Raw genomic sequence first — 21,371 nt, 5'->3', positions numbered from 1 at the left:
CGTCCTATCTCTAGGATTGCATGCAACTCTACTTAATTATGCTAGATCTACTCTTAAATAGGGAGTTTTGCTCCACTGAATAAGTACATCAAACTTGGATTAATATCCTGAAAATATTAAGGCAAGAATTAAGAACAAAAACAAGTACAAAAACAAGTATTTATCGTGTAATTCAGATAATTAAATAATAAGATGCATCGTAGGTTTCATCCTCCCTAGGTATTTAGGGAGTTTAGTTCATAATGTAATAGGAAAACATCTCAAAAATAGTAAAACAACAAAATATAAAAAAACCCAAAAACTTCGAGAGAAATTGGAGGGAGATCTTCAGTCTTGAAAGAGATCCTGCTTCCAAGCTGAATCTGTTCTTCAAGTAATTCCTGTGTTCTACTCTACGTCTCCCTTTAGAGCTTCTTCTAGTATGTATTTATAGACTTTTGAATGCTCAAAAACCCTAAAAATTGGCTTTTTTCTGCGTGTTTGGGAAACGGGTAGTGATATCGACACGGGCTGGCACATGGGCATGTGGCCTACCCCTGTGGATCACATGGACGTGTGGCCTGCCCGTGTGGGTCCTGAAAACTCTGATTTTGGCCTATTTTTCGCTCTTTTTGCTCCCAAATGCTCTCTTAAGTATAGAAATATGAATTTAAGGGATTAGGAGCATCAAATTCACTAATTTACATCATTAGTCATCCATAAATACATTAAGAATGGGATTAAAATATGTTACATTTATGGTTTATCAAATATCCCCACACTTTAGCATTTGCTTGTCCTCAAGCAAAATCCTCAACTCACAATTAAAATTAATTCTTCTCAACTTATAATTCTTATCAATAATGTTTCGAAATAATTCACAAATAATCATGCATTGAAAATTCAACTAAAAAAGCCCTAAAGATTCAAACAATTCAAGTCACACATTTTTTTAAGACATGAAAACATATGTATCTCCCATTATCTAAATAGTTACCTTTAATTCAAAATCAACAAGATTTTACATCGTTACTAAAGATTCACTCAAATCACTCAAAGTGTTTAAGGTTCAAAAATTAAGCACTCAAAAGTCAATTATGAAAAGTCATTACCATAGGCTTGCATGAAAATCAAATCTCCACCACTATAAATGAGATGATACACAAATCAAAAGGTCTTTAAAGGGCTGTAACAGAGCTTGGGTTAAAGATGTGGATAAAGGCTAAAAAAGAAGGTTAGAATCGAGATCGAATTGATAAATTACTTAACTAGAAAAATAAACTAACACTAAATAATTACATCAATCGAATTTATTAAAGACAATCATGAGCTTCTTCCCAGAATATGAAATTAACTACTTAAGCTCAAAACAAAAAACTAATAATAATCAACATATATGTATTATTTTTTCCCCTTTTTTTTCACTTTTTGTTTGAATGAATGAATAATAAGAGAAATTATACACCAAAATAAAAGAACATAGTTAGGCAATTAACCAAATCAAATCTCGACAAAAAGGGAGTCAATAGAATAGGAAAAATTCTCAGTGAATCAAAAAGTATTGTGTATGGGTTAATTTTAAGGGTAAATTTAAAAATGGTTTGTTAGGCTCAAAGGGGTTCACTAAGGGTTAATTGTAAAGGTAGGCTTTTTGTGGGGTAAGTGGGCTAAAACCTAGGTGCCTTTATCATCTCAATATATCAAATCAAATGTGTGGTCTCGACTTGTATAATTAAAGCAAGTTCTAGAATAACAATTCAATATTGATACACTCATAACCAATAATAAAGTGAGCAAGAAAAATGTATGCTCTAAAGACTCAAAATCTCACAAAAATTATGGCTTTTGATGTTAATCTTGTAAATCTTAAACTTCAGAGTAATACTTTAATTTAGGGAAACAACCTAAAAATTTTTATTTTGAAAATAGACTTATCATGATTGATTCTCTAGTGTCTTAAAGTTTAAACAGTCAATGCACAATTACCTATGAATTTAATCTAAAACACATCAATGATAATCATAAATTAATAAGAATTCATTCTAATAGTAATGTGAGAAAATTACTTAAACACAAAATATAATTCAGGGATTTTCTAATAATTCTATAGATAACCTCCCCACACTTAAGATGTACATTATCCTCAATGCACAAACATATATAATCACAGTATAAATAGAATATCATAAGAGAGGGAGAAAACTGAAACTGCTCTGAATATTGGATGAAATCTTCAAAATAGTGAAAAGCAGAATTGCAGTCAAATTTAAATGTAACTCATGATTCCGAGCAAACTAACAAGAAAATAAACACAAATAATAAAGAAAATTAAGGATTATTACTCGATTAGAAATAACCATAAATTTTTCAAAAAATAATAATGAAAATAATTTGAAGAGAAATAATAATAATAATAATAATAAAACAACTAAAACAAAATTAAAAGAAAGATAAATAATAATAATAATAATAATAATAATAATAATAATAATAATAATAATAATAATAATAAACTCAATAATATCAATAAACTTAAAAGGTAATTGTAATAATAATAGTAAAATAAAAAAAAATACGAAAAAAAAAAGAAAAAAATAGAAATAGGAAAATAAAAATAAAAATAATAAAAGTATATAAAAATTAAAAATATAAGTACAAGAATACTAAATTAATTAATTAATTATTAAAATAAAAATAAATAATATAACAATTAAAAATAAAATAAAATAAAATTAAGGTGATTAACCTAATTTTCACATGGCCATGGACATGCCCGTGTGTCCAAGCAGTGGCCATGTCGCCAGGCCGTGTGTGTTTTCTTTCGCTTCTCCCATGTCCATGTGAAATCCCACACGCCTGTGTGGCGAGGCCGTGTAACTCTCTGACTTTGAAAACAAATTAGCTCCAGGTTTCACATGGCCTAGGCACTCGTGTGTCTAGGCTGTGTAGGTCACATGGCCATGTCGTCAGGCCGTGTGTATTTTCCTTCGCTTCTTCCACGCCCATGTGAGATCCTACATGCCCATGTGGCCAGGCCGTGTACTCCACACACCCGTGTGGCCAGGCCATGTGGGTCAAAAACACACTTTTTTTTTTAGATTTTGAAAATTAATTAAAAAAATCATGAAATAATGTTAAAAAAATTAGCAGTGTTAACACTCGGGTTGCCTCCCGAGAAGCGCTTATTTAAAGTCTAAGCTCGACTTACCTCGTATTCGCACGGTTACAGTGGTTCACGGAGTAGAAACTCCTCTTTCTCACTATCAATTCTATTATCAATATAAGGTTTTAGCCGAGTAATATTTACCTTAAAAGTGTCAAATTTAGAATTATTTACCTCGACTATACCGTATGGGAAAATATTCAATACCGTAAAAGGAGTTGCTCCGTTTGCATTATGCTCTGAAGTGGCAATTTGAGGGTCTATTTTATCCAACAATACCTGATCGCCAATCTTAAATTGGTTCGTCTCATTCTTAAGCTCGTGATGGAGTCGCTTTGGCTCATCGTGTATTCTAGGTTTCTCCTTGAGGTGTGTCCGCCATTCATCTAGTTCATTAATTTGTAATCCTCTTTCTTCATGATTTGTTCTGTTTTTGTTGTGTAAACTGGACTGCAGCTCTATCACATTTTTTCGAGGTGTTTCCTGCAAAGAATGTTGAGCCACAAGGTTATTAACATTAACAGAGCTCGTAATATCATCTCGATCACTAGATATCCTAACAGAATGCTTGGAGTTTAATCGTGTCATCACCTACACGAAGTATTAACTCACCTGTACCAATATCTATGATAGTTCTAGCAGTTGCTAAAAAGGGCCGTCCTAAAATCAATGGAACGTCACTATCCTTATCCATGTCTAGAACAATAAAATCAATTGGGAAAATGAATTTATCAATTTTGACGAGTACGTCTTCAACAATACCCCTAGGAAATCTAATTGTTCTATCTGCCAATTGAATGCTCATCCTAGTTTGTTTGGGTTTCCCAAGACCTAGTTGCTTAAACATTTTGTAGGGCATGACATTAATATTAGCCCCTAAATCAGCCAAACCATTATTAACACTTAAACTACCAATTAAATAAGGAATATTAAAACTCCCTGAATCTTTCAATTTATTAGGTAGTTTATTCTACAAAATGGCTGAGCACACTGCATTTGGCTCCACGTACGATGAATCATCTAACTTCCGCTTATTTTCTAAAAGTTCCTTTAAAAATTTAATAGAATTTGGCATCTGCGAAAGAGCTTCAATAAACGGTAAGTTAATATGTAATTTTTTCAATAGTTTAAGGAACTTACCGAATTGTTTGTTTGTGTGGTCTTATCTTGTCGCATTTGGATATGGCATGTGAGGTTTATATTCCTTACTGACCAAATCGTACCTCAACCTTACAATTGCTTACCACAGTTTCTTGCCTCGGTTCAGATTCAAATTCAGTTAACCCTTCTTCATCTCGAGCAGTGATCGCATGAAGCTGCCCTTTTGGGTTAGTTTCGGTGTTCATTGGCAAGCTACCTTGTGGTCGTTCTAAAATCATTTTGCCAATTGACTAATTTGGTTCTCAAGCTCTTGAATCAACACTTGTTGATTTTTGAGTTCTATTTCGGTGTTTTGGAAACGAGTTTCTGACACTGAAATAAACTTCGTCAACATCTCATCAAGGTTCGGCTTCTTCTCCTACTGGTAAGGTGGTTGAAAGCCTAGACCACCCCAAGAGAAGTTGGAATGGTTCCTCTAACCTGTATTATAAGTGTTACTATACGGATTATTCTGAGGTCTAGAATTATTACCCATATGGTTGACTTGTCTGTCTTCTGTGCTTAGGTTGTAGGATCGATTTTCTGGATGGTTCCCTCCTCTATTTGCATCGTATTGCATCACCGGATGTACCTGCGTAGAACCATATAAACCATCAATCTTTTTATTCAAAATTTCTACCTGATTTGACAACATGGTGACCGTATCAACGTTAAAAACACCGACTGCTTTCATCGGCTTTGTCCTCATAACTTGCCACTAATAATTATTTAGTGACATCTCTTCTATAAACTCGTAATCCTCTTCAGGTGTTTTGTTATTCAAAGTCCCACCGACAGATTCATCGATCAATTGCCTAGTTGAAGGGTTCTAACCGTTGTAAAAAGTTCAAAGCTGTAGCCATGAGGTAACCCATGGTGAGGCCACCTTCTCAATAAATCATTATACCTCTCCCATGCATCATATAAAGTCTCTAAATTCATTTGTACAAAGGAAGAGATATCATTCCTCAATTTGGCTGTCTTAGCTGGTGGAAAGTACTTCAACAAAAACTTCTCAGTCATTTGATCCCAAGTAATGTTAGAACCTCGTGGTAGGAAGTTCAACTACTACTTAGCCTTATTTCTCAACGAGAAGGGGAATAATCGTAGGCTAATAGCATCATCAGAAACGCCATTTATCTTGAAAGTGTTGTAGAATTTTAGGAAATTAGTCAAATGAGTATTTGGGTCTTCGTCCTACAAACCATCAAACTGAACAAACTGTTAAATCATTTGAATAGTATTAGGTTTCAGTTCAAAATTATTTGCAGCAACAACAGGTCTGACAATACTCGATTCAACCCCAGTTAAATTGGGCTTGGCATAATCATATATAGTATGAGGAGCAGGATTCAGATTTACAGGATTTACAACAACCACAGGAGGTAATTGATTATTATGATTTTCTGCTATCTCTTCAGTATTAATAATAATATCCTCTTGCTCTTCTATTGTACTTTTTTGACTTTGCCTCGCTTCTCTACAGTTTCTGTGAGCTGTACTTTCGATCTCACTATCAAATACTAGATGTCCTGACGAATTTCTTCTAGTCATAAATTAAAAAAACCTGCCAGAAGCAAATAAAAGAAAAGTTAGTAAATTAAAAGTAAAAAAATAAAATAAAAATAAAAATGGCTGAAATAATAAAAATCAAGTGTTCCTAATATTTTAGTCCCCAGCAACGGTGCCAAAAACTTGATGATCATTTTATGGTTCACTAAACTAGACTACATTACGACAGAGGTAAGTACACCTATCGAATGGTAGTATAGCTATGGTGAGTCCAGAATATCATATCCACAAGGACTAAAAGTACTAGTATTAACTATCTTTCTATTGTTTAGCCTAAAATAAGAGGGATTTGTTTTAATCTAAAATTAACTAAACTAATTAACTAATGAACGCGACAGAGAATGAAGGAAATAACCAAATAAACTAATAATAAGGACAATACCCAAGGAACAATCCACCTAGACTTCACTTATTATTCTGACTCTGAATTAAACGAGTTAGTCACTTGTCTTGATCCGTAGAAATCCCTAAATTATGTTAATATCTCTTTCGAGACTAAGAACAACTGACTTTAGGTTGATTAATTGAAATCTCTTTCTAATTAAAACTCCTATTGTCACATTAACTCGATTTATGGATTCCCCTATTAGATTTGACTCTAATCCAACAGATTTATGTCGTCCTATCTCTAGGGTTACATGCAACTCCGCTTAATTATGCTAGATCTACTCTTAAACAGGGAGTTTTGCTCCACTGAATAAGCACATCAAACTTGGATTAATATCTTGAAAATATTAAGGCAAGAATTAAGAACAAAAACAAGTATTTATCATGTAATTCAGATAATTAAATAATAAGATGCATCGTAGGTTTCATCCTCCCTAGATATTTAGGGAGTTTAGTTCATAATGTAATAGGAAAACATCTCAAAAATAGTAAAACAACAAAACATAAAAAAACCCAAAAACTTCGAGAGAAATTGGAGGGAGATCTTCAGTCTTGAAGGAGATCCTGCTTCCAAGCTGAATCTGTTCTTCGAGTAATTCCTATGTTTTACTCTGCGTCTCCCTTTAGGTCTTCTCCTAGTATGTATTTATAGACTTTTGAATGCTCAAAAACCCTAAAAATTGGCTTTTTCTGCATGTTTGGGAAATAAGGAGCGATATCAACACGGGCTGGCACATGGGCGTGTGGCCTGCCCGTGTGGATCTTGAAAACTTCGATTTTGGCCCCTTTTTTTGCTCCTTTTTCTCCCAAATGCTCTCCTAAGTATAGAAACATGAATTAAAGGGATTAGGGGCATTAAATTCATTAATTGACACCATTAATCATCCATAAATGCATTAATAATGGGATTAAAATATGTTACATTTATGGTTTATCAATCCAGAGCTCTATAGCCCTTTTTGACAGTGCTATAGCCCATAAGGATGCTAGGCTGAGCCTTCTTTACCAATTTATCCCTCTTAACTACAAGAACATGTACATAACATATGCAACCAAAAACTTTTAGGTGAGCAACTAATGGTTTGAACCTAAATCAGGCTTCAAATAAAGTTTTTTCAAGCAAGGCTTTAGTTGATAGCCTGTTCTGAAGATATACTGCAGTATTCACTACCTTAGCCCAAAAACTTGTAGGTAAATTCTTTTCAAACATTAAGCATCTGGCCATATCTATCAGGATTTGATTCTTTCTCTCACTAACACCATTTTATTGATGTGTGTAGGTGTTGGTGAGATGGTGTTCAATCCTTGATTTTTCATAGAAATTTTGAAACACATCTAAGGTGCACTTTGTCCCATTATCTGACCTTAGTGGCCTAAGTTTGCAACTTGATTGAGTTTCTGTTGCAACCTTGAACTTCCAAAACACTAAGGCTACTTCTGACTTGAGCTTTAGAAAGTAAACCCAACAGAATCTTGAGTAGTCATCAATGAAGAGAATGAAGTGCCTATTTCTATTCAAAGATTCAATCTTCATAGTTAACATGGCCCAACCATATATGCCACAATTTATACTCATCTAAGATAGTTGTGTAGGTACTAACAAACCCTTTATTCCAATCAACAACAAATCTTTTGTCAGTCATGGCTACTAACATGAGCTTGGATCCACTTGGATCACTGATCAGACACTCTTTGCCTTTGAACACAATAGAATATCCTTTTTCAAGTAGCTGAGCAATACTTAGCAGATTTCTATCAATTTCAGGTACTAACAAAACATTGGAAACAAGTTTGGTACCTAAAGGAATGTCAATCAGCACATCTTCCTTCCCTTCTACTTTGATGTATTGACCTTTTCCCACTTTTACTCTTGAATTGAAGCTTTTGTTTATGCTCTTGAATATAGCAGCATCAGGTGTCATGTAGTTAGTGAAGCTAGTGTCAATCAACCACCCTTTTGTGATTTTTCTTCTATTTGCAAAACAAGAGACAGCAAATACTTGCTCTTCCTGAGCACAACTCTCCTCTGCCACTTGAGCTTCTATTTTAAGCTGCTGAGGTTATTGTTGCTTTTGTAAGCCTTTATTTTTACAGACCTTCTCAACATAGCCCATCTGCTTACAAACATTACATTGCACATCAGGTCTGTACCAGTAATTTGCTTCTTGATGGCTAATCCTTTTACAATGTGAGTAGGGTGGATACCTTCTTCTTGTTCCATCTCTTTTAGGCTTGTCTGAGTAAGTTTTCTTCCCTTTGTAGCCAAGGGAGCTTGATGTTGGTTTGCTCTTGGCTTGAAATGCACCTTCGTGATGCTCCTCCTATCTGCTAGCTCTTCTTTGTTCCTAAGCATAAAGAGCATTAATTAGCTCAGTCAAAAAGATGTTTGATAGGTCTCTCTAGTCTTTTAGGGAAGAGATTTTAGTTTCATACATTTTAGGTAAGGTTGAAATAACCTTCTCCACTATGCTGGCTTCACTAAATGGGTCCCCAAACAGTCTAATAATGTTTACAATAACCATGATCCTGTTTGAATATTGATTGACTGTCTCTGACTTTTTCATCTTTAGATTTTCAAAGTCCTTTCTTAAGTTTAAGATTTGTTGTTGTCTTATTTTTTTAGTACCTTGAAACTTTTCTTTAAGCTTCTCCCAAGCTTGCTTTGGAGTCTAACTGGCCATGGTCCTTGTGAAAATCAAGTTTGATACACTGTTTTGGATAAATGACATTGCCTTGTACCTCTTGGCTCTATCATCAAAGTGTTGCCTGATCTGAGCTACCGTGGGGTTAACTCTCAAGGGTGCTGGTTCAAGATCAACATTGGCAACCTCCCATAAGCCAAATACTTGCAGGTAGGTCTTCATTTTCACTACCCTAATGTGGTAGCCTTCACCATTGAATACTGATGGTGGTGTTGTGCTTTGAGAGTAGAAAAGAGGAAGGTCCTCTAAGAAGTTGGCTCTCAGTACCAATTGTAAGAACTTAGAAAACAGATCAAGAAATCATAGTAAAGTCTTAAGATAAAAGCTATTGTAACTTACTGAACAAACAAGGATATCAGCTTGAATTTTAACAAGAACAGATTGCTCAATAAGAACTAAAATAAGAAGAGAATTTTGGTGAATGATTCATCATCTCATTTCTAAAACAAAGCATTACATATATCAAGTAATCAACTTGTCAAAAAGATGAAAATATTACCTAAACACATCTAACTCCACTAACAAAGTCTTGAAACTTATAAAACTTTTCTTGCACACTTGGTTAAGTTGATTTTGTAACACCCCTAACCCGAATCTGTCGTCGAAACAGGGTTATAGAGCATACCAAAGATTTCAAAATAATTGGATAGAAATTTCAAACAATTCATAACCTATCATTATTTGTAACGCCCCAATTTTCGGGAATTCTGTGAATGTTGGCATAAGTTTAATTATATTAGTGGGCCTCTAGAAAGCCAAGCTTAAGATAGAACCCGACAATTTTAGTTAATTTTTGTTCCATAAGAAAAAGGGGGTGAAATTATGAAATAGAACCTATGTGAAAATATTTGAAAATGCTATAGGCTAAATTGAAGTGGCCAAATAAATAGGAGTGCAAAATAGGAGGATTTGCATGACAAACCTCCCATTTTACATGAAGTGGCCAGCCATCATGTTGTTGTAGACAATATGAGCACTTGATATCCATAATTCATGGTACAAATTGATAATGGGTTAGGTAAATGTTCCATGATAATGGATTAGGTAAATATTCCATGATAATGGGTTAGGTAAATGTTCCATGATAATGGTTTAGGTAAATGTTCCATGATGGGCATTTCATGTCTTTTGTATTAAAGAATTAAATGGATGAAATATGAAATTTTATTAAAAGAAAAAGGGGTGAAAAGAACAAAGTTTTGTCCATCTTTGTTCATCATAGCCTAAAGTTATAGAAGAGAAAGGAGAGGAGAAAGCTCTTGAATGTTCGGTCACTTGGGGAAGAAAATTGAAGGTATAAGTTCATGGTAGTTTGCTTCTATCTTGATGTTCATGAGTTCTTCTTGATTCTACCTTAACTCTTGAAGCATATTTTGGTTTTTGGGTGTGTTCTGAGCATTTGGTCATGAATTAAAATGAAGGAAATGGTTGTTGTTTCATATTCTTTTGATGAAAAATGAAAGATAGGTGAAGTTGAGCCAAACAAATGATCATGCATGTGCCTTAGATGCTAAAGGGAAAAATCGGCTAACATGTTGTGCTTTAAAATGATGAAATGGAGATTATGCTTAAGTAAAAATCATAGATATGTGATGATTGATTGGTGATATACATGTTTAAATAACATGCATGCAAGATAGGTGTATGAAAGAGTGATTTGGTAATAAATCTGCTTGGGACAGCAGCAGTAACGTGACTTTGGAAAATCACCATAAATTGTGAGAGATGAATTAGAAGCTGAATAAATTATGTAATTAAAGCTTAATGAGTCTAGTTTCAAATGAAATAAACGAGAAAATATTTTGAATTCTGTATAATGAGAAATTTGATTTGTAATGAAGAGTGATCAGATTAGTCAAACAGTGAAACATGGGAAACTTTAAGAAAAATCTGGTATTGATTGGCCATACCAAAAATTCTGAAAATTTTATGGATAGAAGATATATGAGTCTATTTTCAGGGAAAATTAACAGAACTTGATTTGGAGTTTCGTAGCTCCAGTTATAAATGATTTAGTGACTGTTGCTCAGGAAGACAGCTTGCAGTGAAATTATGATTATGTGGTAAACATTGACAAAAATTTGTTAATGAGTTGCTTATTGATTTCTTATAAGCTTACTATGATCTGTAGGTGTGGTTGGCCGAATATTGTAAGGGGTTAATCGTAGTTTGTATTTGAATAGTTAGATTAGCGTGTTAGTAATCCAATTGTAGGCGGTTCATGTGTGGATCTCACAAGATATCGTCGCAAATGTGTGTAACTAACACCCTCTTTCTTAGTCTAGATCGGTAAAAGTCGAAAAGTCGAAATGTCAAAACCGATATTTTGTAGATTTGCGAGTGTACGAATGCTCGTGAGGTAAATCGATTAATGTTTTTGGTAAGCTGCAATGTTTGGACCGCAAAGTGCATGATTTCGTGCCCTCGATATTTTTGGGCTTAATGGGCCAAAATTGGAATGATGGGCCAATCTGCCCAATTCGGTAAGAACCCTCAGTAGTGATTCTGTTAGTACGTGAAAGGTAGGAATATGCATGAAAACCCTAAAATAGATAAATTACTGAAATACCTTTAAAAGTGGAAAATTTACGTTTACCCCTAGGAGATAAATTACCAAATACCCTAGGGTTAAATTGACCTAAATGCATGTTTGACTGTTGTTATTTACTTCATGCCATGTTCTTATTATCGATGCATAGGATGGGATATTGACGGAGGAAGTACTGAAAGTGGCTTGTCCACGATTGGAGGCTTTGCCTCAATTTATCGTTAAGCTGAGCAAAGCAAGGTCAAGAATCTGTGGAGTATTGGGTGGGTGGGTTGAGCTATTCCCACATGGAGTGTATGGCTGATGTACGGTGGAGTGTAGTGGTTGGTAGGTTGAGTAGTCTCCCAAATGGGCTTGCATATGTTTACCGATGTTGCATGTATTTTGAAATGGGCCTATGGGCCATCTTGTTATCTGAATAAGGGCTAAGGCCCGTTTATTGTAATCTGAAAAGGGCTCTGGCCCAATACCACTGTTACCTAATGGGCTTAGGCCCAATGGGCTTGAGCTGACTTGGGCTTTGAATGGGTTTTCCTTACTCACTGAGTTTCCCCAAACTCACCCCTTCTTTAACCTTACAGGTGAGCCTTGATGTGGGTGACTTGGAGCCGGAGGGGATTCAGAGTGGCCATGGTGAATACTTTTGGGTTTGAAAAAGAGACTGGTTTTCTTAAGTTATTTTTAATTACTATTTAATTTTTGGGTTGTAATAAGGCCATTTTAACTTTATTTTCTTCTTTGATTTTTCTGGGATTATATTATTAAAAACAACTTTAAATTGATGGATACTAATTCAAATGGGCTAGACTTAGGGCGTGATTTCAAAACGATACTTGTTTTTTTAAAAATAACACGACGTCACGAATATTCGATTTACCAAAGATAATCACTCAAAGAAATTTCAACTTGTTATAACCAAGTGTGGCAATGCATGTGGGCATGTCTAGGATTGGATCCAATCGAGAGCTTGGTACTTAGCGACCTTCATGGCTCACCTCCTCTGTTATGGATACCTACCGGTGCCCACTTCCATTCACTTGGTTAGTTTGACAAAAGTCGGCTTTTTAAAACACTAAAAAGGGAACACGGGTTTTTGACTTCAAAGTGGCACGTCGAATTCGGCCTTAACGTCTGGCCGGGTTTGGGGTGCTACATTATTTTTATCAAAATCAATTCAAAACATACATATTGTCCCTTATACGAGCCATTGAAGCTTTGAATATAAGTTAGAAACAAATTAGGACTAAATAGGAAACTTAGAGAATTTTTTGGAAACATTTAAAATTTTCAACACTGCAATGGGTCACACGGCCATGTGGTCAGGCCGTGTGACTCACATGGCCAAGAGACACGTCCGTGTCTTAGGCCGTGCGGGCATCCAAAATAGGGTCACACGGCTAAGCCACACGTCATGTGCTAAGCTGTGTGAGCATACTGACTTGCAACACTTAAGAAGCTACAAGAGACACACGGCCGTGTCACCTGGCCGTGTGTCACACACGGCTGAGACACGCACCTATGTTTTTACCCGTGTAGACGAAAATAGGTCATTTTATAAGCCACATTTGTCACCCAATTTGGCACTAACCTATACCCAAAAATGCACACATACACAAGCTATAATCAAGCATCCAAAACAAGCATATACAAGCTTTAAACATGTTGTATATTCATATACAACCAATATGCCCTTAGGCACTTCAAATGAAAAGTATAAAATATGTGCAACCATATGATCCATGTAACCAAGTAATCAACTAACTTATCTATATTATTGCATCAATACACAACATGTAAATCATTTACCAAAACTTACCATTTGATATCAATTGTACCATTTAATCAATAGCATCAAATACATATAAGCTTATCGTACCATAGCACCAAATCGCACCAAGTTATAAAACATACATCATATACATATTCAACTACTATTTTACTTTTCATCTTTTAACCACAGATCAATCCACACATCAACCTTATAAGCATATTATGCAAATACCAAAATACCAAAATACAAGCCAAATAAATGGCTAATCTTAGCAAAACACATATAGGCTAATATTAGCCAAAATAACCTATACATGCCATTCTAACCAAAATGTAACCAACTAAAAGTACCACCAACATGTTAGCCATGTAAAACACATATAATAGTCAATACACATGGATGAAGTCAACAATTACTCAAGTATCATATACATGTATCAACCATTTCATATATCAATATATCATGTAACATCATTTCCATGTATTTCATGTAAATTACTGTAATAGTTCGTATCAAACTCATATAATCTCGTAACAGAACTGTGCCCATTGAACCATTTAGAATATCGTTGGATACTCAGGTAGCACACACGAAGTGTACTAAACTATAATCCATCAATTCCTATACATGTATGCTCATACGAGCTCTAAATCGGTATGCTCTTACGAGTTGTAATCGGTAAGCTTCTGCGAGCTGAAATTGGTAAACCTAATGACATGTCATTTGTATCCTACGAATTCTTAAGGTTCAAATAAGGCTTAGTAGTCGTCGTACATCATTGGATATGTTATCGGTATTCATACATGGCAATTTCACAGTTCACATGCATATAATTCAATTAAACATATAAATGCACAATTTAATTATATGAACTTACCTCGACGAGTATACGTAGATACGAAGGTAATTAATTTGAGACTTTCTCTTTGCCTCGATCTAACTCCGTACAAGGTCTAACTGGATCTATACGAATAAATTTAACCCAATTCAACATATTTCTCATTCAATTTAGTCCAACATATAATTTTGAAAAAATTATCATTTTACCCCTGTACTTTTAATTTCTTTATAATTTAGTCCCTAGCCTTTAAAATGAAATTCATGCAAATTTTCCCTTACCCAAGCCTAGCCAATTTTTATACATACTAATATCAGCCCATATATTTCACAAATTCATAATTTTTACCATGAATTTATCACATTTTTCAATTTAGCTCCTAATTGATAATTTCATCAAAAATTCCTTTACAAAATTTGTTTATCTAACAACAACCGTTCATTTTCCATCATCAAAATTCACAACTCACATATATTCATCAATGGTAGAACCCTAATATTTTAACAGTTTCACAAATTAGTCCCCGGGCTAGCTAGATTAAGCTACAACGATCCAGAAAACATATAAATCATTAAAAATGGGACAAAAATATACCTAATTGGGCAATATAAGCTTGGTCGAATGTTGTTTAACAAAAATGGCTTCCTTTATTCTTCACAATTGTTTGAAGAAAGAAGAAAAGATGATACTTGGCTTTTATTTTACTTAATTTTAACTTTAATTACTTTATTACCTATTTAACCTTTTTAAACATTAAAAATTACACTTATACCAAGCCATGTACATCCACTATCACTATTATTGGGCTAATTACCCTATAAGGACCTTCAATTTAAAGTTATATAGTTATTTAATACCTTTAGTTATTGGAACTCAACTTTTACACTTTACGCGATTTAGTCTTTTTTATTAAATTGAACATGTAAACGGTAAAATTTCTTAACGAAATTTTTATAAGGTATTTATATCATGTTTTAGACCATAAAATAATAATAAAATAAATTTTTTGACTCCTAATTTGTGATCCCAAAACCATTTTTCTAATTTCACTAAAAACAGCTGTTACAGATTTATCAAATCTATCAGCACCAAATTGCATCAAATGCCTTATATATTTAGTACTAGTGTAATTAAGTAGCAAAAACATCAACTAAAAAGTAACAAAATAGCAGCATATTCTTCAGCTACAACTTATGGACAAACTTTAGAGAAAAGATTGTTCTTTTATTTTAATTAGGTTATAGATTTTTATAGGTAGAACTAAGTATAAATAAGGATTCAATCCCTAGAAATCAATAATTTCCTAAGAATTAGAGATTAATATTAGATCCTACTATACAAGGTAATTCCTAGGACTAAGGCAAGTATACTGTCCTTAAGCTTAGGGATTCTAATACTCCCCCTCAAGTTGGAGTGTAGATATTTATCAAACCTAGCTTGCTAATGAGTTCCTCGATCATGTTCCTGTTCAAGCTTTTAGTTAGCATGTCTGCAACTTGTTGCCTGGTAGGTAGGTAGGTGATGCACACTTCTCCTGAGTCAATTTTTTCCTTGATGAAGTGGCGATCTATCTCTACATGTTTGGTGCGATCGTGGTAAACAGGGTTATGAGCTATGCTGACAGTTGCTTGGTTGTCACAATACATCTTTATAGGTCTAGTGTAGAGTACTTTTAGTTCTCCCATTAGTCGTTGTATCCAAATTCCTTCTCATATGCCATGGGATAGTGCTCGATACTTTACTTCTGTGCTACTGCGTGCTACAACAGGCTGTTTTTGTTTCTCCATGTCACAATATGCCCCACACATAGCTACAATAACCACTTGTAGAATGTCTTTCATTGACAGACCCTGCCCAGTCTGCATCAGTGTAAATTTCCACAATTCGACTGGCAGTTTTCTTGAAGTGTAGGCCTTTACCAGGGGTCCCCTTTAGATATCTTAAAATTTTGTAAGTAGCTTCCAAGTGCTTCTCTCTTGGAGCATGCATATATTGGCTAATAACACTCACACCAAAGGTTATGTCTGGACGGGTGTGAGATAGGTAGATGAGTTTTCCTACCAGGCGTTGATATCTCCCTCTATCGACTTCTTTTCCATCTTTATCAGTTCCCAATTTAAGATTGAATTCCATGGGAGTTTTGGCTGGTTTACACCCCAACATCCCAACCTCAGATAATAGATCAAGGATATAATTTCTTTGAGAGATGGAAATCCCTATTTTAGACCTTGCTACTTCCATTACAAGGAAGTACTTAAGGTTCCCTAAGTCCTTAAGTTCAAATTCAACACTAAGAAATTCTTTTAGACTTTCAATTTTGCTTGAATCATCCCCAGTTAATATTATATCATCCACATAAACAATAAGGATACAACATTTCCCACCTTTTGAATGCTTGTAAAACATGGTATGATCTGCCTGCCCCTGGGTGTAGCTCTTACTGATCATAGCCTTGGCAAATCGGCTAAACCACGCTCTTGGAGACTGTTTCAGCCCATATAAAGATTTCTTCAACTTGCATACTTGGCCCTTGCTTTCTTCAAACCCGGGTGAGAAATCTATGTACACTTCCTTATTTAACTCTCCATTAAGGAATGCATTTTTTACATCCAATTGAGTCAAAGACCAGTCCATGTTGACAGCTAGGGATAGAAGAACTCGAATGGTGTTTAGTTCGGCAACCGGTGTGAACGTCTCATTGTAGTCTAGGCCATAGGTTTGGGTGAAATCCTTAGCAACGAGCCGAGCTTTGTGTCGATCAATGCTACCATCAAGTTTAAACTTTATGATGAAGATCTATTTGCATCCTACAGTTTTCTTCCCACTAAGTAAATTCGAGACTTCCCAAGTTTCATTTGCCTTGAGAACCCTCATTTCTTCCATCACAGCTTTCTTTCATTCATCAGATTCAAGAGCCTTTTCTATATTTTTTGGTGTTTCTACAGAATCAACATTAGATACAAAAGCTCTATAAGACTTAGATAAGTTTCCATAAGACACAAACTATGAAACAGTGTGTTGAGTGCAGCTTTTTGTGCCCTTTCGAACAGCAATTGGAAGGTAGATGGATGGCGTTAGAGGTGAGACTTCTATTTTAGAAGTCCTTAGTTGAGGATGAACTTGGCACTACTATCTTATCTTCATGAGGACACTGTCGTCGAGAATAAACTCGTAGTTCTGGAGCCTATTCTTACTGCCTCTCCAGATCAAGTGGCTGTCCTATTTCTATTTCTTGTTGCACAGGAAAACCACTGTCTAAATCTGGAACTACGATAACACCCTGATTTGTAGGCTTGGTAATGGTGGTAGGATCAGGAGGTATAATAAGGAGGATGTTAAGAGTCTCATCTTCATTGAGAGTCTCCCCCTAAAAATGAGCTGCTGTAAAGTATGGTTCATTCTCAAAAAAGGTGACATCCCGAGAGATAAACAATCGACGAAAGGTAGGTGAATAACACTTATAGCCTTTTTGTGTTGGAGAATAGCCAATGAAAGTACAAGTATGGGCTCGAGGATCAAGTTTGGATTGATTTGGTTGGTGATTATGGACAAAAGCTTTGCAACCGAAGATTTTGGATGGAAGATTGAGAACGCGAAATAAGGGAAAAGCCTTTTGAAGGATATTTATAGGTGTTTGGAAATTTAGAACCTTGGATGGTAGTCGGTTTATGAGATAGCAGGCTATTAGTACAGCTTTTCCCCACAGGAATTTTGGGACCCCCAAGGTGAACATTAATACACGAGCCACAGCAAGGAGATGACGATTTTTCTCTCGAAAATCCTATTTTGTTGAGGAGTGTCAAGACAAGAACTTTGGTGTATGATGCCTTGTTCAGCAAGATAAGGACTCAGGACAGAATCAAAATATTCTCTCCTATTGTCAGTATGGAGAATATGTATGGTAAAGTTAAACTGGGTTTGAATCATTGAATAAAAGTTTTGAAAAACTTTAGGTGTTTCTGATTTTTCTTTAAGAAGGTAAACTCAACAAATCCTAGTGTGGTCATCAACGAAAGTTATGAACCACCTAGCCCCTATAATATTTTTCACTCGGCTAGCTCCCCATAAGTCACTATGAATTAAAGAGAATGGTTAGAACTAGTTATAAGGTTTCAATGGGTATGGTACATGGGTGTGTTTGGATAATTGGCAGATTTCACATTTCAAGGAATCAACATTTTTATTTCTAAATAACAGTAGAATGTGTTTCTTCAAGTATAAGAAGTTCGAATGTCCTAGTCTACGGTGCCATAACATAATTGTATCTTCCTTGGAGATAGATAGAGCCAACCCTTCTTGTCCACTGTCTTTATTCCAAATATAGAGACCGTCATCAACTTTAGCAGTGCCAATCATCCTCTCCAATTTCTATTCCTGTACCACACAACCAGTTGCAGAAAATTCAGCAAGGATACTTTCATCCTTAGTTAGTTTACTGATTGAAAGTAAATTACAGGATAGGTTTGGAACATGTAACACTTCATGAAGAGAAAAATTTTTTGTTAATTGTATTTCTCTAACAACAGCCACAGGTGAGTAAGAGCCATCAGCAACGCGGATTTGGGACTGATTATGACAGGGTGTATAGGTGTGAAACAAGGTGGAGTTACCTGTCATGTGATCGGAGGCACCCGAATCGAGTATCCAAGAAGATTGATTGTTAGGTTCAAACATATTGTTGAGGGCAATACCTTGAATGGCTAGGGATCCTTGAGCAGTAGTAGTGCCTAATATCTTATGAAGAGCCTCAAGTTGATTTTTAGTTAGACGAATATCAAGAGTTTCATTTGCAGCAGTGAAGGTGTTAGAGGATACTAGTGCAGCCTTATTGTCCTTCTGATTTTTTCCCGGATAGCTATGTAGTTTGAAGCATTTTTCCTTTGTATGTCCTACACGGTTACAGTGGCTGCACCATGGCCTAGTTGAGCCTGAATCATTCCTAGCACGTGGCTTTTGTGGTTGTGGGCCTCTAAAGATAAAGGTCGAGTTTTCAGTGGGACAGTAACCAACAGTTGTCATAAGTTTAGATTCTTTTAAATCCGCCAACATGACAAGTTGACACTTTTCTTCTCTTCTAACTTCTACAAATGCTTCACCAATGGTTGGTAGAGAGGTTCTGCCTAGAAATCAACCACGGACCTCATCAAGTTCTCGATTTAGTCCTGCCATAAACTCATAGAGACATTCCTTGTTGAGGTGAGCCATAAACTTGGTGTGTTCCTTGCCTTCTCCCCAGTCTGCCTCATAGTACATATCCAGTTCCTGCCACAAAATTTTCAAGTTATTGTAGTACTGAGTTACTTCAAGTGTTCCTTTTCGGATATCCTTCAATTTCAGTTTGATCTCAAATACTTGGGAGGCATTTCCAAGATCCTAGTAATTTTCTTTAATTGCATCCCACATATCTTTTGCAATTTTGAAGAAGAGGTAGGTGCGACTAATATGGCCTTCCATTGAATTGATTAACCAAGCCATTAGAATCAAGTTGTTAAGTTCCCAGGTGCCATAAGTTGGGTCTGTTGTGGCTGGTCGTGAGAAGTCTCCATTAATATACCCTAGTTTTCCATGACCACGGATCACCATAATGACCGATTGGGACCACTGTAGGAAATTTTTCCTATCTAGCCGATGGTTAGTAATTATAAGAGAGGAATTAAGATCCCCTTGAGGAGCTCATTGATTAGTGTTTGGAATCATTTGTGAGGTTTCAATCTCAGATGTAGTTTCGATAATGTCACTCATGGAAAGGAATAGAACAAGAGACAAGAGAGATTAGAGAAGTTGGAATCAAAAAAAATTCCAAAGGCTCTGATACCATGAACAAACTTTAGAGAGAAGATTGTTCTTTTATTTTAATTAGGTTACAGATTTTTATAAGTAGAACTAAGTACAAATAAGGAATCAATCCCTAAAAATTAGTAATTTCCTAAGAATTAGAAATTAATATTAAATCCTACTATACAAGGTAATTCCTAGGACTAAGGCAAGTATTCTGTCCTTAATCTTAGGGATTCTAACAACTTACATAGCTTGAACTGCTATAGTCTGCATGAAAGCCATCTTTTAACAATTTTGCATATTGTGTTTCAGTTGGGAGTTCGAGGGTGTATTATGAGTTGGGATTAAACATGTTTTAAGCTGAAAATCATGGTCAATAAAGTATTTGTTAAAGGTACGTGGGTGTTTTCAAAAAAAAAAGGTACGTCAGTGAAGATTAAATTCTAATAGGACATTGATTCATTGATGTCATGGTGGATCCCGCCCTTGACCATAATTGTTGGGATAATTTATTTTCTAAGAAACTACTTCAGAAGTTAACTATTGAAGGAGTTGAAGATTTTGGTCTTTTAGATTATGGTTGTGAATTCAAAATTGGATGTTCTTTTTTGTAGCATGATTAATCCAATCTTTTTCGGTCCAAAAACTTATCTCAGCTATCGTCAAATATTACTGCAATGAAGGAATAGAACTAACTGAAATTCATTTAGAAGCTGAAAATCCTTCCTAACCTGTTCAATCAGATTTCAATGACAATAGAGGGAATTATGTCTCAAGAATCCACCAAAAACTCATCTAAACCTTGTTTTCAACGATAAAATTCAAAATCCAATGTGTTTTTTTTTTCTTTTTCTTTTTAAGTCCAACTTCGATTCCTTTTTTATTCCATTCAAAATTTATGTATTATTTTTCTTAAAATAACATATATTTTGCATAAAATAATTAATGTTAGATCAACTTTTACGATAAATAAAAAATAAATAAAGCATGAAATTCAAAAACTAAAAGAATTTGAGTGGATTATGATGTACTTTTGTCTTTTTATTTTAAATATGTTATATTATTATTATGGTTGTTTGTCTTTTTTTAATTAAAAAACAATAAATAAGTTGCAAAGGTTAAGATTTGAACCAATAACATTTGCATCTATAAAATATTTTATATATTTCAATATCATTACACTAAAATAAACTTACATATTTTAAATAAGATATATAACTACAAATAATGTTGAGATTTGAACCCATGCTCTCAGATTTATAAAATCTTTTCTTTATCACTTTAACCCAAACTTTATTTTGACTTTTTTTATACATTTCAATGTTATTATACAAATTGTTTCACCCAAATTGTTTGTATATTTATATTATCATTTAAGTATGTAATTGAGTTGGTGAAAATTACTAAAATAACCTTACATACTTTAAATAAATTATATTATTACGAGGATACTTTTCTCTTATATATTGAGTTCTAAATACATAATATCTACA

At 34.7% G+C, this 21,371-nt stretch overlaps 1 non-coding gene across 1 annotated transcript; it reads left to right on the top strand.

Moving 5' to 3' along the window:
• Nucleotides 1-5,150: 5,150 nt before the first annotated feature.
• LOC128279960 (small nucleolar RNA R71) lies at nt 5,151-5,257 on the top strand. Its single transcript, XR_008270144.1, has one exon. It is a non-coding gene; the product is annotated as a small nucleolar RNA R71 (small nucleolar RNA).
• The last annotated feature ends 16,114 nt before the right edge of the window (nt 5,258-21,371 follow it).

This window comes from Gossypium arboreum, chromosome 8 (assembly GCF_025698485.1).
Source record: "Gossypium arboreum isolate Shixiya-1 chromosome 8, ASM2569848v2, whole genome shotgun sequence".
Taxonomy (NCBI): domain Eukaryota; kingdom Viridiplantae; phylum Streptophyta; class Magnoliopsida; order Malvales; family Malvaceae; genus Gossypium; species Gossypium arboreum.
Note: the sequence above shows the minus strand (reverse complement) of the source record. Positions and strands in the feature narration are given on the sequence as shown.